This window comes from Sminthopsis crassicaudata, chromosome 2, assembly GCF_048593235.1.
Source record: "Sminthopsis crassicaudata isolate SCR6 chromosome 2, ASM4859323v1, whole genome shotgun sequence".
NCBI lineage: Eukaryota > Metazoa > Chordata > Mammalia > Dasyuromorphia > Dasyuridae > Sminthopsis > Sminthopsis crassicaudata.
This window is the reverse complement of record NC_133618.1, coordinates 294,436,091-294,463,778: the sequence shown is the minus strand read 5'-3', so window position 1 is coordinate 294,463,778 and position 27,688 is coordinate 294,436,091. Positions and strand designations below refer to the sequence as shown.

General features: G+C 36.0%; 1 protein-coding gene across 12 annotated transcripts in view; it reads right to left on the bottom strand.

Annotated features, from left to right (window-relative positions):
• FOXN3 (forkhead box N3) overlaps positions 1-9,467 on the bottom strand; it is a 497,018-nt gene extending 487,551 nt beyond the window's left edge. For 9 of the 12 annotated variants that reach the window (XM_074289758.1, XM_074289764.1, XM_074289761.1 and 6 more), the window contains exon 1: positions 9,279-9,467. The gene's annotated coding sequence lies outside the window, so the exon portion shown is untranslated. The remainder of the gene's footprint in view (positions 1-9,278) is intronic. The other 3 variants (XM_074289772.1, XM_074289773.1, XM_074289777.1) reach the window with 2 other exon arrangements.
• Positions 9,468-27,688: the final 18,221 nt, after the last annotated feature.

Here is a 27,688-nt window from a genome sequence, read left to right as displayed (position 1 = left end):
CTTCCTTTTATATAGATTTTATTTCTAGGATTTTTTGTGAAGGGAAGGAAGGTTAGGGGAAGGGAAAAAGCTACTGATGTTTCCGTGACTCCTCCAAAAAAAATTGGGAAAAAAAAGAAAGAAAAGAGGATCATTAAAGTACTTAGAGAAACTGCAGAGAAAAGAACAGATGGAATTCAAATGGAAACAGACAAGTAGGATAAATGTGAAAGAAAAAGGTAGGTTTGTAATAAACCTTATTTATTTATTACAAACCTTTAAAATATATTAATAGATCTGTAGATTTACATACAATCCCCTTTGGGGGTTCTTCTGTATTATGGAAATACTATTTTTTTTCTTTCAGTGTAAGTTCAAAATTTAAAAAATTAAAAACATAAAACTTGGCTCTAGTGATCTCCCACATTCCCCTATTCTGAGTCAGACTTTCAATGCTTAGGAAAAAATACCTCAGAAGATTTTCCCATTTACTATATTGTTGAGAACCTACCAGTTTGTTCCCCAAGGTAGATAAAAGTAAGCCAACTGCTTCAGAGATTAAAAGAAATAACTTGCTCAGGTTTATAAATCTAGTAAGTGGTAGGGGGACCAGGGAAAATGATGCAAACCCAGGGCTTTGGGGTTAAAATCTTGGTTTTTTTATTAATACACCTCACTTGGGTGAAATGAAATATTGAAACCAATGATGATATTATCATTTTCACAGGTACTTATATCATGTTGTGTGGTACAGAAATGGTGAGGGGTCATTATTTAATAAAAAAAGCTGGAGAGATCTCTAGAAGCAAAGCAAAATTTATTGTACCTTCTCACGAGAGTGGGAGCAGACAATGGAAGAGAAAAGCACTTTGTACGGCAGAGTTAACACTTTTAATCCCTAATGCAAACACCCCCTCCCACCACTGACCCTCATCCTCATTGGCTGAGGATCTTATATTCTAAACTTGAGATCTACTCAAGAAATTAAACTTGACCAATAAGTACATAGTTGCCCATATTTGACTAAAATAGGGAGAATATGATGTCATGGGAGTATAGCAGGAAGGGGATTTAAGTATGCCCTTGACTCAATCTTCAAGGTCCTTCAGGCCTACTCAAACTCTGGAGTAGATGAAGCCTTACTCGATTTTCACAACTGTCTTGAAAGATCTCACCTCATCACGTTCAATGTTTAAGCATGCACAGAAATAGATGACATTCACCAGCTACCAATACGTTTTACTTGTCACTAGGATTTTATAGAAAGATATGCAACTCATTTCACAAATGGCATTCACAAATCACAAATCACAAAAAGTCATTAAAAAAACAACTTTTCATTGAACAATAAGTAGACTGAGAAGGATGGAGTAAGTCAAATCTCTTTGGGCAAAAAAATTGAAAAATTCAGACTGAAAAAGATCTCATTTTTAAGGCTCTTGATGTAGCCTCTGAAAGTGGCAGCTTGAGACAGTGGGACAAGAAGAGCTCTGAGTTTTCTAGTCAAATGGACCCAAGTTCAAGTAAAACTGGTTCTACCACTTCTTATCTTGGTCTCTTTTTGATAAGATTTGTTCTATTTACCACAAAGGGTTAATATGAGGAAATCCCCTTGCAAAGTGTTGGATAAAGGTGAATATTACCATTATTATGCTCTAATTTCAGTATTAAAGAACCTGCATCAGAAGACAATGTTCGGATCCTTCAACTTCCATATATCAGTTCTGGGTTTCTGGCCAATGGTAAAAGAAATCTTTTTCATTTTTTCCTTGGTTGACTATGCTTACAGCATCTGCTACCAGGTGGTCATGATACATAGACTTACATTTCTTTTTATAGGTTTTATAAAATATTTTCTCACTAAAACCCTCCATTACCTCATGTCTTTGCCCAGGGTCATTCCCCTCATCCATAGTGTATTTCTTCCTCATTCTTCCTGCTTCCTAGACTCCACAATTTCTGTCAAAGCACAACTAAGATTCCAGGTTAGTGATTTCTTTTTCTCTTTAAATTATCATACTGTTCATATATGTGTATATATATATATATATATATATGTATGTATGTATGTGTGTGTGTCATTTATATAGATTATATATGTCACTTATCATTATATGTAGATGTTATTTTTAACTTATATGTATATATGCAATAAATAATATATTCTATAATCTCTATGATATATTTATAAATAATATAATATGCATGATATAATCATTTCAAGAGAACATTAATAGCTAAAATCAGAATATATAATGTATATGCATATATATTTTTATTTGTTTACTTATTTATGCACATGGATCCACCAAGTGAAATAGAAGCTTCTAAAGTCAAGAGATCATTTTGTGTTTTGCCTCCTTGATCTTCAGCATCTAACATAGTGCCTTCCAGAGAACAGGTTCTTAAAAATTGGTTTTTGAATCCTATTAAGACATTTAGAACCAGTAGTTTGCATTATTCCTAATTTACAAATAAGGAAAGTGAGCTTCAAAGAGGTTAATCGAGTTGCCTACGATTACATAGCTAAATTAGATGGCAGAGACTGGATTTCTGGTTTCAATTTGAGAACACAAGAACTGATTAATAATAATCATAGTTTACTTTTTGTTGGCACTTAACACTTAAAAAGAGTTTTCATTTGACCTCATAACACAGTAGGAAAATAATACAACTATTATAATCACTAGAAAACTTTGTATGAACTGATGCAAAGTGAAATAAGCAGAACCATGAAAACAATTTATTAAAAAATGAGAATATTGTAAAGATAAACACCTTTAAAACTCAGGAACTCTTATAAGTATGATAAATAATCATAATTCCAAGAACCAATGATGGAACATGCTTTCCTTCTCCAGAGAGAAAGCTAATGAACTTAAGAGTACAGACTGAGGATGTGACTGACACAGGAATTTGTTGTGTTTGACAACACATATTTATAATGATTTTTATTTTTCTTGCCTTCTTGATGGATGGGAAAAGGGGAAGCTGGAGGGAAAAAATCTGGAACTTTAAAAAAACAATAATTGAATTTTTAAAAGAGGGGAAAGTATTGTTATGCCTATTTTATAGATGTGTAAAACTGAGGATAGAGATTTAACAAATAGCTTTACAAGGTCACAGAGCTAGTAAGGATCACTCTAAGCCCAGTCCTCTACCCATTGTGCCAAGATGCATCCATCTACACTAGAGGAGTGAGGCACAGTAGTATGAGGATCCCCAGTCTGCATCACTCTCACAAGAGCTACAGGAATCTACTTAAAATGTAATTGGCAAATATTTAACAAAATAAATAAAAATATAGTACAACAAAGATAATAATAATATGTGATTTTCTAATATAATAGGTAGCCTAGAGAGAACTTTATGTATGGATTAGTGGCTACCCTTCTATTTAATTTTGATACTACTGGTATACATACATTATACTATTTTCAGTCATGGTATCTAGACTTATTTCTGCCATCAATCATCAAGCAGGTATCTCACTTTAAAATGTCACTTCTAATTTTTTACAAAATAAAAAAAAACATAAATGCTTATTTAAGCAAGGATACACATCATTTAATTTGATTTTTTTTAAATTCCCTACTTTTTAGAAGGATGAATGTTATGGTAGGAAAAATACCAATGGATTGAGAATCAGAAGACAGATTCTAGTCCCAAACCTGTTAAGTACCTTTGAGCTAATCATTTCACTGGGCCTCAAATGTCATGTATAAAATAGCAAGTTCAAAGAAAATTTATGAATCTGCTTGTAAAGCATGATTTGCATCATGAGGAATAAATGTTGAAAAACAAAAGGAGTCAAGTACAAATAGTCTATCTTGTTACTTCCTTTTTGCTATCATCTAAACAATGGCTTGTGAGCAGCTAAGTGACTCATAGAATGCAGGACCTGGGATCTGGAAGACCTGAATTCAAATCCTACCTCAGATACTAACTAGCTATGTGATCCTGGGCAAGTCACTTAACTCTGCCTCAATTTCCTTACCTGTAAAATAAGCTGACGAAGGAAATGGCAAATCACTCCCTTATCACTGCCAAGAGAACCCCAAATGGATGGGTCAGGAAGAGTAGGGCATGTTTTAAAACAACAAACATTGCTTTGCTCCAAGTGTTTACTATCATTTAGTAAGAATATTCTCTTATAAAAGGACATTTTCTCTGGCTATTCATAATTGCCTTACTTAGGAATGCTTCCTTAACCTGATTTCTGATTTGTTCCTTCTGTGAAGGAACAAAACAAAACATTAGTTTAAACAAATATCACAATTTCCAAGAAAGATTATTTCACCTCTTCCTAGCAAAATTCATTTCCATCAGTCAATAATCAATTAATCAACAAACCCTTATTAAGCACCTGTTCCATGCAAGGTACTTTGCTAAACACTGACAATTCAAAAACAAAAGATAGTCCCTACTTTCAAGGAGTTTACAGCTGAATGAGAATACCATACAACCATGTCCCAAACAATCTCTATACAAGTTATTATTCCTACCTCACGTAGATAGGCAGACATAAAGAACATGTATTAGACACTTACTATTTGACACACTGTTGCTCCAATATAGAGATAAAAAACACAAGCAAGAAAGAATCCCCTCAGAGTTTACATTCAAATGCGGGGGAAATACTACCTGGAAAGGGTTTGAACAGGAGCTGTACGGACTAGCAGGGCCATGTAGAGGCCATAAAGCATAAATTGATCTCCTCCTTTCCTGACAACAGTAAAATTGGAAACTTATCTGGTCTACATTCACAATCTATCTATTTTGTCTTTGACTACCTAAATATCTTTGACTTCTAAACTGAGTAATTGCTGCCTCAGAATAATCTAATGACCAGACCAATCTAATGTTGAATTTCAACAACATCCTCAAGTAGTTATTCAAACTGAGGAATATTTTTCTTCTAAAAAAGAAAATGCAATTAAGTCTTAAAGGACAAATTCACTGTTAATTGACAAATAAGATTAATTTGTATTTCTCAACATCTTATTATTAGTTTACTTGTATTCAAAAAATAAATTAAGCTCAATTCAACAAGCATTTATAAACACCTGCTAAACAAGCAGAGTGCTAGGCCAAGAAGATCCACAGACAAAAAATTAGTCTCAGCTCTCAAAGAGCTTACTTCCTACAGAGAGAAAACAACAGGAATATATTATATATGTATATATATAATATATTCCTGTTGTTTATATATATATATGTATATATATATGTCAATATTAAAGATATGCATAATAAAAACAAAGTAATGGGGAGGAATGGAAATCAAAGTGGGAGGAAGGGATCAAAAAGGGCCTTTCCTAAGAGGAAGGTCATGAGCTGAATCTCAAAGGAAACCAGGTGTCCCAAGAGACAAACTGAGAAAGGAGAACTTTCCTTGCTAGGGGCCCATTTGTACTTGTGTTCAAAGGCTCAAAGGCAGGAGATCAAGGGTTTTATATGGGTAACAAATTGAACAAGGTAACATTAGAATTTATTTTTTACTGCCAAGTAAAAAAATAACAAGCCCCAAATGTAAAGGTATAAACAATGATATGATTTAATTTTCCTTTTGTGAGTAAGTCATTCCCCCAAAGTGACTACTGCAAAAACAACTTCAGAAAGAACTACAGTAAGAAAAAGACTTAGGGACAAGGGAGAATTTAGGTAGACTCTAGAAACCAATGAATCCAGTCCATTTCCTTCAGTTTGTAAAAACAAGCAACTGACATATTTCCTGCCAATGAACACACTTTCAGATAAGAAGTCTCCCAACAGGAAATCCTTCGCTAGAAGAGAACACTTGGGCCATTAAAGTCTGGATTCTTCACTAAATTCTAAATCAGTTAAAATCTGACAACCAAGACAGCCAAATATTTGCCAAATCACAAAAGCTCTCCTATATGCTACATAGCTGGAGAACATAGGGTAAACCCAGTAAACATTTATTTGAGGCTTTTAACTATAAATATAATTAAGTGATTAAAATACAGGGCATTTGCTAGTGAAGGTAAGTGGTGATTTTAGAGAGATGTCCAACAGAATATGTATGATTAAGAGAGAACATTAAAAGCCTATATAATACATTGTTTGGACAGGAAATACTTCTGAGGGAATATAAAGAAATTAAAGACTTCCAAAGAAAACATATACTTAAAACGTTAACAAGAACCATAAGGGATGAAGAAATCTGGTCTGATCCGATTCAGAAGTTTAAAACTAGGAAACCCAGAGCTAATTTTTTTTTTTTTTAAGAGCCCTTTACCCTCTGCCAAATCCCAAGCCAACAGCTGTCCAGTTAAGAGGGGTCCCTCTCCAGCCAATAGGGTTTGAGTGTCATTTTTACCCTGAAATCTGTGGGAACACTGCATTTCCCCCAAAAGATAAAAACCCTTCCTCACTCATAAAAGCTGGGAGCAAGGGTTAAAAAGGAGCAGGAACTTTTCAAAAGCTAATCCAATAAATACTTATTAGATATGTATTGAGACAAATGATCTGTCCTATGTTGAATCAATTCCTATTTCTAATACAGGGTTTGCTGAAATATAACTTTCCCCCCACCCCCTTTGATTCAACAGCTAGTTGCTACTGGAGAATACTGCTATCTCTGAACCCTCCTCTGAGAGAGCTCCAATCTCAGGAACTTTTTCTTCCCAGGCTGCTTTCAAGCAAAATTCCTAAATGCCCACAGCTCATTTTTTTCACTTCAAATACTTTAGTTTAACTTTGAACACATTTTGATACATAGTAAAACTTCATTAAGATACATTCTCTCCACAGGTAAAAAACCCCAAAATTGACTGTCCTGAAAAGTCTTTTCTATGAGAAGTACTGACTGCTCTTTGGAGCTCAGAACAAGAAGCATCTCAATTACCCTGTCTCCAAACCCTTTCCTTTTGAGCCTTCCTTTAGAACTAGAAAATGCAAAGTAAGCACATTAGTTTTCTTAAGTCTTTGCTCTTTGCATATTCTTCTAATTAGAAGGGGGGGAAAGATACGGTTATGAAATACAGGAGACTAAGAGTTTTGTTGAAAAATGACCTTGATTTGACAGGCACATTCTCAGGTTTCAACAGATGCTGTGGGAATCTCACAGAAGCCAACATGTTCTGCAGGCATTTGTGATGACATGCAGGTTTTTTTTTTTTTTTTTTAAGTGGTGGGGGGTGGGGGGAGGTGGTGTGGAGAAGACGAGATGGTTAGTCTTCTCAGTTTCCATGGCAACCCCGTCTCCACTCTTCGGTTATTAGATACCATCCACTTCCTGTCTCTAAATTTTTAAGCCAATCAGAAAAGTGTTTATACATTTAACACAACTTACAAGATAGTGCTTCTTTAATAACCGAGGTGCTTTTAAAGGTACGGGAGACTTCAAATGTAAATTTCTAAAGGTCTTATAGCTTGCCATTTAAAAAGTGAAAGAGAATGTTTCACAATATTTACTAGTCTACATATGAGTCACTGTGAATTAAACCATTTTTTTTTCCTCCTGCGAAATCCATTCTGTCCATTCTCATACCAGATGCTACAATTCCTTTAATGGTGAACAACCTAATTTTCATTGTTTGCTCTGTTATTTTATTTATTTAGACCACCAGTCTTAATTTTGATGCATGAAACATGGTGGTGCTCACACCACAAGAACTATCAAAAAAAAAAAAAATGAGTTAAGGATACATCTGTTAATGTCAATACATACTTTTTATTTTTTTAAGGTGGGATGAGGAATATTTAAAAAATAAGTTAAAATCCTCGACAGTTTACAACTTATAATATGGAAGAAAAAGTGAGTATTACTTAGGTGAGTATGTTTATAAGTATATACCAGAAGGATATTGTTGCAATAGCATCTGCCACTATAATGGCCTGTTTTATCCTGAGGAAAAATGTAGATTTTTAAAATCAATATTTTTTAAAATGTCTCAATTACACTTAATTTCAAAAATCAATCTTGCAATAGGGCTTGCCCTGGAAAAAAAAAAGTCATCTGAAATTAGAGAAAGGTTTATGTTTTTGTCTTTTAAGTGTGCTCTGACAGGTTTCACAAGGTCTTAATATACACCTGACCAGTCAGTTTCTAGGAAAAAAGTAGGGCTTCAGTCCTTTGATGAGACTTTTCCCAATGCATTCTCTGGGCTGGGGTAAGGCAAAGCTGGCGATCAATGAAGAAGATGGGAACAAAAGGAATACAACAGGATGTCTGCCCAAGCTTAGGAAAATGATTATTTTTCCTCGTCCACCAATTGGAAGCACACTGTATATGACAGGCTCCACATGGGGGCTTCCAACAAACCAGCCCTTTCAGATTATTTACATTTTAACATTATTATAATCTCCCAACCCACTATCCGTCCAATGCTCCCCCCTCCAAAAAACAAAACAAACCCCACAACCTGTCCTTTGAGTGCTTCTAAAACACAGCCTCTATTGAAACAGATAAGATGGAAGAGAAAAAAGAAGAAAAGAAACCCACCATTTAAACCTGCTAAGAATCAGGCTTCCCTTCTTCGAATGTCATTTTCAAAGCATAAAGCAAAACACGCTTTTCAGTTTCTAATAACCCTAATGGTTTTCGCCTCGGAACAATGTGCGTCGCAGAGAGAAATGTTTTTATACCTCTTTCGTCTAAACTCTCCTCCCGGCACGTCCTATCAAGGTCTGCCAAGCCCCCGGCGTTCGAAAGGCTGGTCTAAACTGTCCACAGATTTGACACTCTGTTTATAACAACAATAAAGCAGCTGGAACCGCAGCCCCGTCAACTCCGCAGAACTGCACATTTCACATGTGAGTTCCATCGCCATAAAAGTAACATCTGGAGAACATCTCCACGTCCAGCAAGTCATTAAATATCACCAAATCAAGGATTTCACTGAGTCACTTAAAGATTTTTCTCTCCTGGCAGATGCCACGGAAATGAAATGAACAAAATAAAAATTACAGCGCTGACCCTCATAAATGCTTGGGGGGAAAACTTTTTGTTTATAACAAGTGAACTTAAGTTTTAAGATAAAACTATTTTTTTTTTTTAAAGTTATCTTGATCCTGTCTGGGTCTTTCCTATTTTCACTGCATGCTGTAAATCAATGTGAAAACCAGGTAGAGATATTTTTTTTTAAAGGGGGAAAAAACTCCTTTTAAGAAAAAAAAGAAAAAGAAAAATTTAAGTTTGTGGGGGGGTTTATTTTTTTGCAATATTATTATGTTTTTAATGCAGCTACCTCTACATTTTATAGGCTCCTAATGACAATGCTAAACCCCGAGCTGGAGATTAAGAGGCAGGAAATGGAAACCATTTTAGTTACCTTTTATCTTCTGTCCCCCCTGCTGGGGCTCCCCTCGGCCCCGGCTGACGTTCCAGTTGGGTTAGAGTCTCCCGCTTAATCCTTTCATTCTGGTTCGGCTCAATATCGAGAACGCTGCCTGCGAGCGGATCGTGGCCGTAGCTCAGGCTCCATGCTCCCGGGGCTATGGTGGTGTCAGAAGGACTGCTGAAACCCCGAGAACTACCCAAACTCCTGCTGGGTCCTAGTGCTCATCACGCCCTCTCCCCAACACTCGGGCCCCACGAGAGGAGGTGGCCGCTGCCCAGTTTTCCATTCGGCGCTGGTGAACACGCAGCTGACCAGCTAGCCCTGGGTCTGTTTTGTTTTGTTTTGTTTTCTGATGGAAAACGTCCTTGTGTCTATGACTAGGGCTTCTGGGTCTCTTACCCATGAAACTGGGGGGCGAGGGAGAAGGAGAAGGGTCGTGGGCAAAGACGCCCAAAGAGAAAAAAAAATGTTAAATGAATATTTGAGAAAGTAGACTTTTAATATCCTCAATTCTCAGGAACCTCCAGGGCCCGGCAGTAACGGGAATAAACAAGGTTTGTGGTCCCCAAGATGCATATTATGCATTCGCGTGCACGAAGTACAGTAAATCATAGGCGACATAAGGAAAATGTGGATTTTTTTTTTTTTTTGAAAAGCACAACAGAATGGCGAAGTTCTTTTTTTTTTTTTTTTTTTTTTTTTTTTTTTTTAACAGCCTTTTAAAGTTCCCCAATTAATTCCTCCCACCATCCCCCACTAGCTCTTTTACATCTTCTTTTTCCTGTAAGATGTGATAAAGATCAGCAGGAACTGAAAGATCGAAAAACTTGGATTTAACTTCAGCCTTGGACCATTAGCTAGCTGCTTAACATCTCAGAGCCCAGTGCAACTCTCTAAGACTATAAATTACAAATGAGTTGTTAATCTGCACTGATGGAGAAAGTTTCCACATCAGAGGCTGCCCTACACTGTTCAAATCATAGGGGGGAAAATCATTAAGATAACATGTGGACGTGGATTTTGAAAATGGGGAATATGGGTTCAAATTTCATTTCTGCGAGATTTTAGGCAAATCATTTCATTTCTCTGGGACTCAGTTTCTTTAGCTGTAAAAACAACACATTTGGACAAGAAGATATCTTTAAAATTTATGATTTTTAAAACGAGCACCATTTTCTGGGTACTTATGTATAAAGTTCTGTACTAAGCATTATGCAAAGACAGAGAAGACCATCCTACTCTACAGGTGTTTATAATTGCACGGGAGGAATAAGATATGCATTTAAATAATTACAATACATATTGGAATGAATGTATAAGTAGTTTAGAAAGTGGGAGGTTGGAAGAGAGAGAAATCACCTTTGGCCTGCAAGGACGGAGAAGGCTACATGTTCAAACATGTTTTTTTTTTTTTTTTTTTTTTTTTTTTTTTTTTCACAAAACCTTAAAACTTTAAGTCCTCATTCACACATATAAATGTTAAGAAGAAATAAAAATGAGGTGATTAGTGCTGAGTTATAGATTGACTCAGAAATAAGATCTGATTAGAATTTAAGACACTTGTGAAAATTTTCTAGTTCAGCAATTTGGAATTATTCATCCTTGAGCAAATCACTTTCCTTCTTTCTGCCTCAGTTTCCTCAAATGTGCAATGAAGGGGTAGAACTAGATCCCTAAATTAACTTAGAAGTTCAATTGTGCAATTTGGGTTCATTTAATTCAACTGAAACTTATAAAGTACTTGCTATGTGCAAAGTCCTGGGTATATATATGCGCAAATATATTTATGTGTGTATATGCATATGTGTATTTTTTAATGACTCCCCTGCATTCTACAAGTGTAAACTATTATCAGTGGATATACAGGTAAATGTTTAACAATAGTCTGGGGTGGGTGAGGGAAATGCAAGATACACTTGTATTATTAGTACTTCTTAAGTCTAGGGGTGAAATCAACAAAATATTTTGCAAGCCCAGATTTGTAGGATATGCAGATTTCCTTATAAATGCTCGCAATGAAACTTCAACTATCAGCTATCCAGTCAGAGCTAGCTGATTATTATTGTTTTCCTTAAAGGAACTAAAGTCTATTAGGGGAAAGGACATCTACCAAAATAAATATGCTAAGATATAGAATGTGATAAGGGCAAAAGAGAGATCCAGACAAAATACTCAAAAGAAAATTAAAAAAAACATTTTCAGCTGAGGCAAAGCTTGATTAAAGAGATAGCACTTGAGGCAGATCTTGCAAATTTTCACAGGGAAAATTTTTTGGAGAAGGGAGTGTATTCTAGGTATGGAAAAGGGGAAGATGGGCCAGAAAAAGAAAAGGAGAGACTATTTGAATACTCAAAAGCAGATGAATAATTAACATAAGGTAATACTTTATCACGGGGACTAGGCAGACATGTAAACTTCCTTGCAAGTCTTAATCTATGACACTAATAACTCTAATCTATATCCTGTAACCTTGGGTCCACATGTTTAATCACTGCAGGCCACAAGAAAGGCAACTTTCAATTCCTAAGTGATAGTAGAGCTGGTAGTAACTCTATAGACTGGAAATTCTTCACCTGCTAACTGTGGATTGATGTCAAGAAGTCTGTGAACTTGGATGGGGAAAATTTTATATGTATGAATGTGTATGCAGATAAATATGTATACATCTGTGTGTGTGTGTTGCATATGTAGCATATATATCTATCTATTTTCACAAGTCTCAAATTAAAATTAAGCATCTCCTTGAATTATGAATATAGGCAAGTAAATGCAATAGTATTAAGCTTCATCTTATTGCCAAAGGGGTCCATAGCATGAAGGAAGTTAAGAATCCTTGTATAAATCTACTGAACTTTAAATCAAGTTCATTGTTGTTTGTTTAAAAGATCATAGGGAATTAAAATCTAGAGCCAGCAAAGGCCATCCCATCTGTTCTCCCTCAGTTTTTTTTTTTTTTTAAACAGTTGAGGAAAATAAATAAATAAACAGTTGAGGACACTTAAGTGATTTGTCCAAGGTCACATGAATAATAAACATCAAATCCTTTCTTCATATTTTAAAGAGAACTTAAAGATCATAAATGTAAAAAGTGATAGAAGCAATTATGACAGATCATATCATGTTGTTATACTTCTATAGTCAAATATATGAGGAAAATATGATATTCCTTCATAACTACATCTAAATAAATGCAATTGAAGATTATACTATTAGGCATAAACATCATCAAAACAACCAGATTTTAATGCAGATTTTATTATTGTTCAATATTATCAGTAGCACCTTCATAATTTTATTTGTTGGGTTGCTCTTTCCTTCTCTAGTGAATTAAGGCCAACAATTAAGGCCATTAAGTCAAGTTAAATGACTTACTCAGGGTCACACAGATAGTAAGCATCTAAAGTTGGATTTGAATTCAGATCCTCCAAACTTACTACCAAGCCATCTAGCTAACCTTATCTTTTCCTAAAAATTCCTTTACTAAATCACTCTCATTTCTTTGAGCTGGTTTTCTCATCTGTTAAAAGGAAGAAATAAAAATATTTGCCCTGCCTACTTCATTGGATTGCTGTGGAAAAAAAAAAAAAAAAAAAGTATGTGACAAAAGTTTTATAAACAGTAAATGTTACACAAATTGGATGTTGTTTACTAAAAACAAATAAATAAAAGACTGCTGTATTATCATTATGTCCAATCCTGCTTTTCAAGAGATTATCCTTTTATGTATACTTCCTGTGTCACCTGGGGCAAGACATTTAACCTCCTTGGGGCATGGGCCTTGGTTTCTTCATATGTAGCATAATGGATTTATTTGGATGACCTCAAAGACTCGGTTCAGGAATCTCTAAAATCTGTCTCCTATTTTACAAAGTGGAAATATGAATCTCAGATACTAAAACTCAGAAAAAGTTTCCACTGCTATGATCACTGCCTACAAATTTTTACATAGAATTTTGCCAGAATGGAAATATGTGGTGATTGTTTTAAACCAATCTCCCTCTCTGCTTTTTTCTCAAATTGGTTAATGAAAAAGATGACTTCAGGTTGTGAGACCTACATAGGGAAGTTGTCCAAATCTACTCCCAGTCTAGTGATGGAAAGCAGAAAATCTCCACTGGAGGAGAGAGGTTTTCCCTGGCAGCATCTGCCTTTTTCCTCTTTATCAAAGGCCAACAATTGGCCTTTACAAAACCCAGGGGTGACCTTTTCTTTAGGAGGAGGATGTTGGCTACAAGGTGGCTACAAATTCTCCTAAGGTCTGATGAATGCTGAAAACACAAGGTTTCCTGACACAGGATGACCAAGTAAGCAGCTCCTGACATGGATAGTACATTGCTTCACTATCCAAGCTTGGTGTGTAACAAGGGCTTCTGGAGATCACATTTCTGAATGCCTCTAAGGAGGGCAAGTCAGACTGCACATCTCATACTGGGTGGACCCATGGGAAAATCACCAATGAATTCTGTTTGTGGTAGTCCACTTCCTCCTCCCTTGCATAGTAAAGGAAATATTGAGAGACTGATAGTGAGTACCAAAATCATCTGCCACCCTCAACTGCTTCCTCTTCTGCAAAAAAGCATTCAGATGAATTGTCTTAGCTGCAGCTAATGGAAAAGCCACAGAGGTAGCCTTGCTTCTTGAAAAGTTAGGACTGTGATATCTGAGCCATATAAAGGAATGTTGTACCAAAGGGGCCCCAGACATAGCTGTGGGGCATATCAAAGTAGAGAAGGAGGAAATACATCCTCTTTTTTCTCCCAATGTCACTGGGAGGATGAACTGTCAATCAATATCAGCAATGGTTTTAATTGGCAGGGGAAAAGAAAGAAAAGAGGTTTTTGTTTTCTTTTTTGTTTTTTTTTTTTCAAATTCTTTTTGCTTTTTGAATGAATGAAGCATTTATCAATTGCTTACTATGTGTAAAACACTGTGTAATTTTTTTTAGGTCCAGATTTGTGATTTGCTTGAGTGAAAAATTCAGTTTAGAAACTTTCTCTATGGTTCAATCAGAGATACCTCAGGAATGAAGATTATTGGCTTAACTAATAAGTAGTAAAGGGACTTAGCCAGGATTTTATAACTAGTATATGAGATGCCTTAGAAGATCAGTTAGTCCAACTTTCTCATTTAGATGAGAAATCTTGGGCCCAGAAAGATGATACCTCAAGCAAGATCACACATGATATCAAGTTCAAACCTAATTTCCATTATAACAAACCCAGCATTACTTCCACTGTATTGTGCTTGATTCTTCAAAAATATTGAACCTGGGTGTTTCTGACTGTAAGAACAATACTTTTCCCACTTTATCATGCTAGTTCTCACTATCCAATTCCTAAATTCAGGAAATAAGGGCTATTCCCAGGGGAGAATTCTCCCCCAAATCTTCTTCATTTAAGTCTTTGCAAGCTAACTGTTCCTCTAGAGCTGTGTGAAGGCACTTGGTACCCCAGAACTAATTATAAGGCATATAAAATGTAAATAAGGGAGGTCTTCTAGCTCTCCCTTCCAAACTCCACTCAACTCCCATCCTTACCTTCATTCTATAGTCAGCCCTATTTAATTAAGAATGTCACAAGAGAACAGAAGTAGCCATAGACAAAATGGTCAGTGTTTATAGTTTTTCACAGCTCTACCTAAAATTTTTTTCTCTTATCCTTTCTTCTGATTTTATCTCTCTAGTCCCACCTGTGACTTTCTATCCAGGCCTGAAATGTGGTAAGATGACTAGAAGGTAGGAATTAGTTGGGAATTGGGGAAGTCACTTCTTCCCTATAAGTCTCAGCTTTTTCACCTATAAAAGGAGAGTCTAGACTTCACGACTGGTCACTACCCAACAAACAAACCAACAAATATTTGATGATTCAGCAAGCTTCTATTTGACACTACTATGTGCCAGGCACTGAACTAAGCAAAAATATAATAGATTGACTTCAAGGCACTTAGATCCTTTTGAAAACATCAATAGAAAATGAAATAATAAATTTGTACAAGTAATTTTGAGAAGAATACTGAAAGGATCAAGATAAGCTTTCTATAGGGGATAATATTTGAGCTGAACTTAAAAAGGAAATTAGGCATTATATGGAGCTGAGGAGGGAGTATATTTCAGGCTTTAGGAATATTCATTTAGCATCCAAGTAGAAGATAAATTAGAAAAAGGAAAGACTAGATATGGAAAAACCAATTAGGAGGCCATTGTAATTGGACTCAGTTAAGAGATAATAAGGATTTGAACTAGACTTGTTATGGTGTAAATAGAAAGAAAGGAACAGTTGTGAGAAATAGAAGCAAAAATAAATAAATAAATAAAGCTTGGCAACTTATTGGATATTGGAGTAAGAATTGGAGGAAGAGTTGAGGATGACCCCAAAATTGTAAACCTTTGTGATTGAAAAGATGTTGATGTCGCCAAGAGAAACAGAATTTTAGGAAAGGGGAAGATATAGGGGGAAAGATAATGAATTCTATTTTGGACATGCTTGAGATACCTATAGAAGATTCATTTGGTAATGTCCAATAAACAGATGATTTGGGACTAGAAGTGAGGTGAGATTGGGATTGATTATCTAAGTCAAGATGTTGAATGTATAGAGGACAATAAATAGTTGAGCCATGAGAGCTTTTAAATTAATTATTGTTATGGTATTAAAGGCCATGGTATATCCCTCTATGATATAGCATTTATTGAATGCTGAGTAAGCATTCTCAATAATGAATACTTATGAATAAATATGACATTGGGTAGATGCAATAAAAAATTGTGAAATGAGTGAATGATACATTTGCATAGTAATGGCATCCCTCAATAAAATATATTGCAATAACTATGTAGAAATTTCAAAGAGCTGATCCATACTTTGGAGCAAATGTGATCCAAGTAGCATCATAGTGTGATCTTGCTTGAGGTATCATCTTTCTGGGCCCAAGATTTCTCATCTAAATGAGAAAGTTGGACTAACTGATCTTCTAAGGCATCTCATATACTAGTTATAAAATCCTGGCTAAGTCCCTTTACTACTTATTAGTCTAGCCAATAATCTTCATTCCTGAGGTATCTCTGATTGAACCATGGAGAAAGTTTCTAAACTGAATTTTTCACTCAAGCAAATCACAAATCTGGACCTAAAAAAAAGATTGGGTCAACATCACAGCAACTGCATTGGGAATCAGTGTTGGCAGAAGATGGGTCAGCTTTGCATTGCTGGACCTCAGGCAAACCCTGCAAGGTGGACATTTTGCTTGTTGAATATAATAATAAAATGATTGGTATCCATATTAAAATTATGAAATTATAATTTATTATTATTATTAATATTATATTAGTGATCATAATAATCATTATAGCTCAAATTTAGATAGAACTATTATATGCCAGATAATTTACAATTATCTCATTTGATTCTCACAACAACTCTGGGATGTAGGCTGCTATTAGAATACTACTTCCTCTCTCTTATTGCAAATTAAAATGATTAAGTAGCCATTATTCAGAATATTCCTGGCATTCTTTTGGGTTTGTCTTTAGACCCTGAGCATATTGTTGTGCCTATGATATGTGAGACTGGCCTGGAGAAGAGGCTGAGGGAATATGATACCTAGTGTCATGGCTTTGAAGGAATGTTTCATGAAAGAGAGATTAAATTTGTTCAATTTAATGTGAAAGAGTTGAACCAGGAATAAAGAGAACAATTTAGACTTGATATCAGGAAGAAATTCTTAACAATTAAAAGCTGTCCAAAAGTGTAACGGGCTACTTTGGAAAGTAGTGAGTCTATCTCCTTGGAAGTATTCGAGCAGAGGCTGAATGATTACTTCTCAGGTTTCACCTTCTGCAAGAAGCCCTTCTAAGTCCTTCTTAATCTTTGCTCCCTCTCTCTAAGACTAGTGTATGTAATTTACTACATATATATATATATGTGTGTGTGTGTGTGTGTGTGTGTGTGTGTGTGTGTGTGTGTATCTTGTTAGAATATTATCACAACAGTGATTAGACAGTGAGCTCTTTGAGAATAGGGACTATTTTTTTACTTTCTTTGTATCACCAATGCTTTGAACAGTGTCTTCTACATAGTAAATACTTAATAAATATTGATTGACTGAATGATATTCTTTAGGCTCTAGACCCCAGTAATGGCAAAACTTACAACTTCTTGATTGGGTCTGATGTTTGGAAACAATGAACAATTATTTATTGAGAGCTAATCACATAATTTCATATATATATAGTCACCAACCAACTATAGTCCTTACAGTAAGATAGAGGACCCCCTAAGCCTTATCTTCTATCTTGCTGTTACTCCCTTCCAGGTATTGTCATCTACCCTTCTGGCACATGCTAATGATGAGGGGAGCCCCGAAACTCTTTCTCTTTCTTTCTCTCCGACTTTGGGAGGGAAAGCTAAGCTCTCCCCCAGAGAGACCTGCCCCAAGGAATCAAGATAAAGTTGTTTTCATTCTATTATCTAGATGGGACGGATTGAGGCCAGGACCACTCCTAATTCTATTGAATTAGAAATTAGCTCAGAGACACTCATTCAATTTCAAGATTTTCTTTTCTGATTCCAGCTCAAATTGCTCCCAGACCCCATGAAGAGCTATCCCCAGCTTCTAGCCAAGGTTTCAATTATAAAAAGAGGCAACTTGGGACTCACTCCTCACATAGGACCTAACATGCCAAGAAACTTCTCTCTTTCTCCCTGGCATAAGCTGCAACCCTCTGCCCGCTGAAATGATATTCTCTTTCAGCATTACTCTCTCTTTATCTTTATCTCTCTATTTCCCTAGCAAGACCTTATTCAATTGCTCTGCTAGGATATGATTTTTCTGCTAAAAACTTTACATCCCTCTATTGGGACCTTGCCACAAGGAATTCAGCCCTTCTATCAAAGGCTGACTTCCCAATGCCAATAATAAACTTTTTTTTTTTTTTTTTTTGCCAGTCTAGCTTTTCAGGTTCATAAGTTCCTTTACTAAGGACCTCTGAGGTGACCAAAGGCGTTCCCACAATTCCCTGCTCTGCGCCGAACCTCATCATTTGGGGACACAAGCCTGAATCTCATTGGGGTGATGAACCTCATCACCCCAACTCCTGGGCCTTGCCATCTGGCTTATAGCTGAATCACACCTGAAGATGTGCTATTTCCTCCAATTAGACTATGATCTCCTTGAGACAAAGAACTATTTCACTTTTCTATTTGTATTCCCAACAAAACAAAGTACTTGGCTCATGACAAACAATAAAAGTGTTTTTATTCATTCATTCATTTATTCATTTACTATCTTCCTTCTATTCTGAAACAAGATCGTTTTTTACTCATATACTCACTGCCTGCCCAAAAATCTATCTACAAGTAATAGAACTCTAATGCATATGCAGTTCCCAATAGCATCCCTATGTGGAAGAAATTAAGGAGTTAAATCCAAGAAAATCATGATGACATGTGAAAGAAAAATACATATGAACATTCTGTAACTTCTAGTTGGACCAAAGCCCAAAGTCTATTTGGGCTTATGTCCATAGTCTCTGGCTTCTCAGGACTCCCTAAATGGATTAGCAGTAACACCTAGGCTGAAATTCTGCATCCAAGGTTACCAAGGCTTGAATTCCCAGGTTTGAGATTGAATTCAAAAACCTCAAGTATATTTTGGGAGGGTAGGAGAAAGTCATAAGACTGAAAGGGAAAGATGGACCTTTTGCCTCACCCAGTTTAGTACTTGGTGTGACTGAGCAGTTCTTTAACCCTTGGAAGGCAATAGACCCATAAACACACATATACACACATATACACACACAGAGAGAAAACCGGGGGAGGGGGGAGGCAAAAAGAGGAAGAAAGAGAGAGAGAGCTAAGACAGGGATGTAGAGACAGAAAGAATATGAGCAGGCTTCAGTAAGGCAGACTTAAAAATGCATCCTGTTCTGCCTACATAGTCAATAGAAAGAGATTATTCTTATCTCTGTGGGAACGGAACAGAGAATATTCTGTCCCAGAAGCAGGTACTTGCTTTTTCCCACATAAATGCCTTCATATTAAGTGATCTGGACATATATAAAGCCTGCTTACATGATTTTTAAAGTCAATATATATATATTTTTTTACACAGGTTGAGTTGCAGCAATAATTGTAATTATATGCAATGTCATATTCTCATCTTTATCCCTTCGAGTAATTTGGCATTTCCTCTTTAGCAAGAATTTAGTTTGACCTTTGCTCTAAGCAGTCTGTACACAGCTGATTCTGAAAGGACTATCTATAACTAGTTTTTCCTGTCTGTTGAGATAGGGTCAATTTTGTTTTTCATAATGTTATTCAATACTTGTCTTGTTCAGTGTCTTCCAATTCTCTTCTGGAAGAAAATATTAATGATGTACGCACCTGAGGATTCTGAAATGTACATAAACCATTGCTCACTTCCATTTCCTAATCCTAAATAATATTATTATCATAATCAAGAAGGCAGAGCAATTGATCAGTGAGGCAAGAAGGATGAATAGATAGCAGGAGAACCAGGTGAGACATCTTTATAACAGAGTAGTTCAGATCTGGGGGTATGGTCTTCCAGAATGGCTATATATATGTTCTTCATATGTTGTATATTTGCTTAAGGGACCAAACTAGACTATTAGTTGCCTGAGGTCTTGGACAACAGACTTATGTGCTGGAAATAATTACAAATAATTGAGCAATGACAGCTCAATTTCTTGGTAATAACTGATGAGTCTTTCCTTATCTTTTGAGCATGATTTTATAAAAGATTATAGGAAATTTAGAATCCGCTATTAAAAAATTCTCTCATTAACACTAATGTAGCAAAGAGATTCATTTCCTTCCCAATTACTTTGAACCTAGAGTTTTCAATGGAGATAATGTGTAAGAACAGGTAGATAGCTCAATGGATAAAATGCCAGGCCTGGAGTTAGAAAGACTCATCTTCCTGAGTTCAAATCTGCCTCAAACCCTTTCTAGTTGGGTGACTCTGGGCAAATTATTTAGCCCTGTTTGCTTCAGTTTTCTCATCTGTAAAATGAGCTGGAGAAGGAAATGGCAAACTTCCCTAGTGTATTTGTCAAGAAAATCCCAAGTGGGATCATGGAGAGTTGGATGTGACTGCAAATGACTGAATAATCACAATGATATACTATAATTTAATATATCAATAAGTTAGGTGAATGACCAAAGGGGAATGGTTGTTCAATTAGCAGCAGCACAGAAATGCTTCACAAAAGTAGCTCCTTTGGCCATAGTTACTCAACCTATGCTAAAATCATCACTTTTATCAACATTGTATCCAGATGCATTGGGAATAGCCCACCTAAGTTATTAGGAATTGAGTTATAAAAGAAGTCATATAACCTGGTTTTAGATTCTATCTTGGGCACTTAATCTCCTTGTATTTCTTTTTTTTTTTTTTCATGTATAAAATGTCCGTTAGACTAAATGGTCTCTAAAGGCTTTCTACCCTGAGACCTATGATTCTATGACCCAGCCATGAACCTTTTCAGCAGATCTTGGAGGAGAGATATTTTATGATGAAGCTAGAAGTCACTGACCTGAATTGGTCAGTTCCCTTGGTAGAGGCATTTGAGGAATACTCCCCTCATAATGTGGATGTGGATGTTGTTATGCTAAAAACTTTTAGAAGATGCTAATTGTACATTATGACATTAATTGTAGCTAGCAACTAGAATTATACATTCTGACCCATGTCAGTATCTTATGATAGAGGCAAGAGAAATCAAGAATTTGATAATAAATTCATTGATTTTTTAAAATTAAATGTTATATTTTTTTGTGAACAAACATTTATTTTTCTTCCCACCTTCTACCCCACTGAAAAATTAAAAAAGAGAAAAATAAATTCTCTATAACAAATATGCATAACCATTCCCTTATTGACCACGTTAGAAAAAGTTACATTCTGCATCCTGAATCTATAACCTCTCAATCCTCATTGTTCCTCTGGAATCATTATTGGTTATTTTGTTGATGAGTATCCCAACGGTTTTCAAAGTTGTTTGTCTTTACAATAATGTTGGGGTTTTAAAAATTATACCAATTATTGTCTTAGCTCTGCTCCTTTCATTCTTTGGTTTCTACAAGTCTTCAAAATTGTTGATTTCTTATAATATTGATATTTTAATTTAAATTGTTTTTCTGACTGCTCACCCACTCTGATCATACAAGTCTTTCCATGTCTCTTTGAAGTTACCTATCTTACTATTATGCTATAAGAAATGAGGAAATAAATGATTTTAAAGAGATATGAAGTAAATTTCCTTGGATCCAAAAATCTTAGTTAAGATTTTGGGCAAAAAATAAAAAATAAAAGCGTATTCTGGCAAATGATGAAATATCTAGAAGAGTAGCTTAGTTGACTTTGGAGCTTGAGGAATGTGTGGTTTTTAAATTTGTTTGTTTTACCATATTTCTCAAACCATAAAATATTTCAAATAAAAAGATAAAAACAACTGGAAATGTATGACTAAGGACAGAATTTTTCCAAAATTCTTTAGTATCTCCAGATACTTAAAAAAAATTCATATAGATGAGTGTCTTTGGGGGCTTTTGCACTTTAGAAATTCTATTCTCTCTCTTCTGCCAAGAAGATCCCTAAATGGTGTTGTAGGCATGTGGGAAAACATCAAATGAATAACCCCAGATATCACAAAGTTAGGATCATAGAATGTCAGAGCTGGAAGAGACCTCAGAGCTCATTTAAACCAATTCCTTCATTTGATAATAGAAGAAATTGAGGTCCAAAGAAGGAAATAATTCCCCAACATCATTTAGCTAGTAAATGCAGAGCAGGGACAACCATACATTTTATATGTCTTCTCTATCCTTTTTGGGCAAGCTGTTCCCCTGTTTCAAAAACTCTCCTTCCTCATCTCTCTCTAGTTCCTTTCAAGTCTCAGCTCAAATGATACATCCTACAAGAATCTTCCCAACTGCCCCCAGTGGTTAGTGTTTCCACACACACACCAAAATTACTTTGTATTAGTTTTGTTTATACTTTACATGTTGTTTTCCCCCAGTAATATATAAGGTCCTCTGAGAGCTGTTTTGTTCTCATCTTCGTATTCCTACGCTTAACACATAGCCTATGATATAGCTGATGTTTAATAAATGTTTGTTGAATTGAAATGAATTGAATTTAGAGTAGAAAGGAACCTTAGAAGGCATCTGGTCCAACTTTCTCATTTTACAGATGAGGTAACTAAAGTCCAGAGAGGTTCAGTGATTTGTCCAAAGTTACAAGGGTTTTAAACTAAAAGAGCTGATGGCATCACCTCTTTCATGTTATAGTCCTCTTCAAGAATAAAGGATGAACAACAATTTCTTCACTTTCTTTAAAAGGGAGAATTGTCTTTGATAGAATACAAAAATTATTATTTTTTCCAACTGTGGTTCAGGAAAAGCTAATAAAAGCGTTGAAATAGGCTTAAACAAGAATATAAAGAACAGATTGATAGAGTATCTCTACACTGGGATCTGCAGACTTTAATATCTAATCATTCCCAACAACTGTTGATTCAATCTTTCCAGAATTTCTTCTATCCTCCCCTTCTCTTTTTTACCCCCACTCCTAGCTACACCCTAGTTTTATCTCATGTCACCTCATGCCTGGATTAATGCAATAGTATCCTAATTAGTTTCCCTATCTCTAGTCTCTTCCCATCCTATCCATCATCTACACAGCTGCTAAGTTGACATTTCCAATGGGTTTGAAAGCTCAAGAAACTTTAGTGGCTTGTCCCTAAGATAAATTGTAAATTTCTTGATTTATTTTTGCCAATCCCTTCACAATCTAGCTTCATCTTTGTTTTCTTTATTCAGTATCACTATACATAATTCTCTTTCCTTCATTCCATGATCTATGGCAAACTGGATCTCTGTTCCTCTCACCTGAGATCTCAGTGTACTGTCCACTCTCTTATATAACCTAGAATGTAATACTTCATCACCTCCACTTCTAAGAATCCTTCTCTTCCTTCAATGGGTAAGAACAGCTACCAACTTCGTTGTTGTTCAATTTCTTCAGTTGTAGTTGACTCTCTGTGACTCCATTTGGGGTTTTCTTAGGAAAGGTAATACCATTTCTTTTTCCAGCTCATTTCTTAGTTGAGGAAAGTGAAACAGAGTTAAAGGACTTGCTCTGGATCACACAGCTAGTAAGCATCTGAGGCTGCATTTGAATTTAGGAAGATGAGTCTTCCTGGTTCCCAATCTAGTGATCTGTCCATTGTACCAACTTACTGTGTACAACTTCTTTTTCTAGACTGATTTCACATTACATTCTTTCAAGTTCTTTATATTTTAGCTTTATGCTTCCTGTATGGGACATTCCATCCCCAGTGAACATTTCACTTTCTCACCACTACTTTTTTTTAATGGCTAGCTTTCTACAAGGATTAACTCAATATCATTTCCCATATGAGGATTTTCCTGATCTCCACATGCTTTCACCCAACTAACGTATTTTGTATATGTACTTTGTGGTATGTGTATATATAGAAACAAATAGCTATAAACATATACATACATTCAAAGAGACAGAGACAGAGAATAGAGAAGTTACTTAATTTTTCTGGGATGTTTCCTTCCATCAATAGGATGTAAGCTTCTGGTGAGTAAGGACTTTTTTTTTTTTTTTTCCATTTCTACATCTCCAACACCTTATACAATTCCTGGTGTGAATAGAATTAATTGATGTGACTGTGCATTTGAATGATCACTTGGAAGACAGGCAGAGAGAGATTTGTTGATCAATAGAAACACTGGGGTGTCAGGAAAGTCCCAAGCCCATGCTGGGTCTTGGATATTTATACCATTTCTTTAAACCTTGTTTTGAATTATAACATCATTTTAATGTAGCTCCCTTTTGTAGCATGGCAGTATCTGTGCCTCAAAGGGAGTCAGAATAGACATGTCCAGCCTTATCTCTCTCAACCTCCAAAGTTTCATTCTTTCATTCTTGTCAGGATGGAAAACTAGATGGCAGGACTAGAGACTATTCTGATTTCTTCAGAGAGAGGGCTAGACATATCTATCTATTCCCTTAAATATTGCTAATCTTGGGGAAGAGGCTGTCAAGTTCAAGTTAACTTGTGATTGCTATTCATTACGGGAGAAAATATGAGGACCTCGTCCTCTATATTCAAAGCTTTATCCCTTTCCCACCAAATACCAATTTAACAATGAATTACACATAGCAGCTTCCAAAGAAAAGCCATTTATCCAAATCTGTAGCATGCCTCTTGTCAGTTACAATTACTAGTCTGTCCTAGGCCCAACAGAATACCTTTGACCACTGACCTTTGCAGTGTGAACTCTACCCGGCTCGCCTCCTCTGAGGCCTTCAAAGGTCTTTGGCCACGATCTCTTGAATCTATAGCTTAATAACCGGTAGCGCACTCAAGAACAGCCACGTGTAATCTTAAAAGCCTTTATTATACCTACTCACATAATGCCCTGACTTGATACCCTGACACACTACCTATTCACTACCAAACTCCTTACCTCTTTTGGCTACCCATCTCAGCTTGGCCACCCAGGCTGGGAAGCCAGGGTAAAGAGCGCCAGGTTAAAGAGAACGACTGCTGCCTGCAGTGGGCTTATAAATGGCCTGTGAGGTCACACACACACAGCCAATCAGCGAGAGAGTCACCCATTACGAAGCTATCTCAATGTGGTCAAGATCCCACCTACAAGGCAGTCCTAATATCCACAGAGATTACTTCCCGGGGCACTCAAAATCTCTCGATGCGCTGTGGCGCCGCCCATTTAAAGGGCTCTTACACAAATCTATAGTGAAACAGAAGTAGATATTTAGTAGTATGTTCATAGAACATAAACCAGACAGTACAAAGTTAAAGAATTCTCCTAGTGGGGAGAAAGGTAACCCCGTTCCATGAAGAAGAGTCATAGATCTCATCCAAGGGGAAGTTCTCTGAAGGCTCTTGCGGGAGATGGGGGGGGGGAGAGGATAGGGACATGAGGGAAAACTGCAACTTCCTCTGGTGTCAGCTTTTCCCCAAAGCCATTGCCTTTAGCAACCTGAAGTAGAGTTAACCTCATCCATCTTCCTCCTCAATGCTTCCCTGCAGGAAGCTCCACCTATATGGCACTTAAGGTCATCTGCTGTGACAATGAGAAGAGCCTGAGTTCCTGTAATAATCAGGTACTTGGAAGAACCCATGAGAATAGGTGTGGTCCCACCAGACCCATTGTGTCTCTAAGGGTCACATAGTTTGTTAAATATAAGTGAAAGTCACAAAGCTGACTAGAATCCAAGTATCCTAAATTCTAATCTAGATTTCTTGTTACAATATCATGATGTTGCCATCAATAACAGCTTCAGCTACAGTCTCAAAAATAGGAATGATAGACTTCTAGCTAAAGAGGGTGTGAAGGAGCAAAACAGTCCAATTTTCCTTCAAGAATGCCCAGCAAAAATGAAGAGAACCCTAACCTGAGTAATGATCAATTTATTCAAAGAGAAACTATAGCAAGTACATTTTTTTCAGCCCATATCCATACAAAGAGACAGCCAGAAGCCTATGGACACTAGAGAAATGCTCCAGCCAGAAGATTCAATTCACAGAAGTCTTCTAAGCAAAAAGAAAATGAACATAGTAGCAATGTATTTGATATGCTCAATTACCTAATTACTGAGATTAGGATTCACTTTTTAACACAAACTGCTAGGAACAATGGAACTGCTGGAAGAAATTAGTTTTAAACTAGCATCTCACAGCATATAGCAAGTTGAATCCCCAAACAATACAGGAACTACATATAAGAGAGAGATCATAAGTAAGAACAAGAAAGATGAAAGCTTTCACCACAAGGAAGAGAGAGAAGGTTCAATGTCAAACAAAGGAAAAGCTCACAAAAGATACAATGGATAATTCTTATTACTTAAAATTCCCATTTTTGCATAAACAAAATCAAGGAAATTAACATTAGAAGAGAAATAGTTACTTTTGGGAGGAAATTTTGTAGCAAGCTTCTCTGATAAGCTATTATTCTCTGGTATATAAGTAACGGATTCAAATATACAAAAACCAAAAGCTATTTCCCAATAGATATGTGTTCAAAGAATAAAAATAGGCAGATATTGAAAGAAAAAAAATCAAAGCTATCAAAAACCACAAAAAAATGCTAAAAAAAAAAACCCAAACCCTAATAATTAGAGAACTACACATATAAACAACTCTGAAGTTCCACTTTGAACTTTGATTGGCAAAGATGACAGAAAAGAAAATGACAATTGTTGGAAAAGCCAAGAAAACCATATACACTCATATATGGTTGGTAGAACTATGAATTGGTTCAGCCATTATGAAAAGCAATTTGGAACAATATCTCAAAAGTCACTAAGCTGTTCATACCTTTTGACCCCACCATAAAACTACCAGATATACTGTAAAAGGGCCAAAGAACAAGGTAAAGGATATCTTTTTATTTGTAAAATAGTTATACAAAAATTTTAAATAATATTTATTTATTTTTATAAAAATTCTTTTTGTGGTAGTAAAGAATTAGAAACAACAGGGATATATATCAATTGGGGAATGTCTCAATAACGTAGATATATGGATGGAACAGAATGATATTGTACCATGAGAAATAATGAGGCAATAGTTTCAGAGAAATATGGGAAGAGTTGTTTACACAACACACAAAGATTCAATGAGCACAATTAGAATAATTTATACAATAACAATATCAGAGAGTAAAAAAAAAAAAATTGAAAGACTTAAGAACTCTAATCAATGCAATAACCAACCACAATATAGGGAAATCAAGAAATGTGATGGATTCAAAATACTCTATTAGAGATATATTTTTGGATTTGGTACATGTATATATTTGTTTTGCTTGATTAGGCATATTTGTTAACAACAGTTTGGGGGTTTTTTCTATTTAATTGAGAGAGACAGAAAGAATAAATAGTAAGGGTCAACCATAGTTGTAGAGGGCCACAGATAGTCGGGAACTCTGGGTAAGGTATAAGACCCTTTAGCCCAGAGGACACCTGCTAACAATATTTGGTTTCCATTTCCCTTTGGTGCCCACCTCCCTTCCTGAGAAATCAAGGAGGGTGTGACCACCTGTGTTCTACTTGAAGCAAGGGATACTTACAGCAGGGTGCTTATAGTTAGCACCTACTCAGTGTGATTGATGAGATAATGGTTCTCTAGTTCATACATACTTAGTGTGCTGTAATGATGTAATCATACTGAGGTAGTTAAGGGCTGAGATGACTAAATGAGACTCTCCATCTTTGACAATCCTGGTAGCTCTCCTGCCTTCATCACTCCTCCACTAAGACCAAGGACTCGGGCTGGTCCTGAGATCTTCCAGAGAGCTAGTCCGGACATAATAATAGTA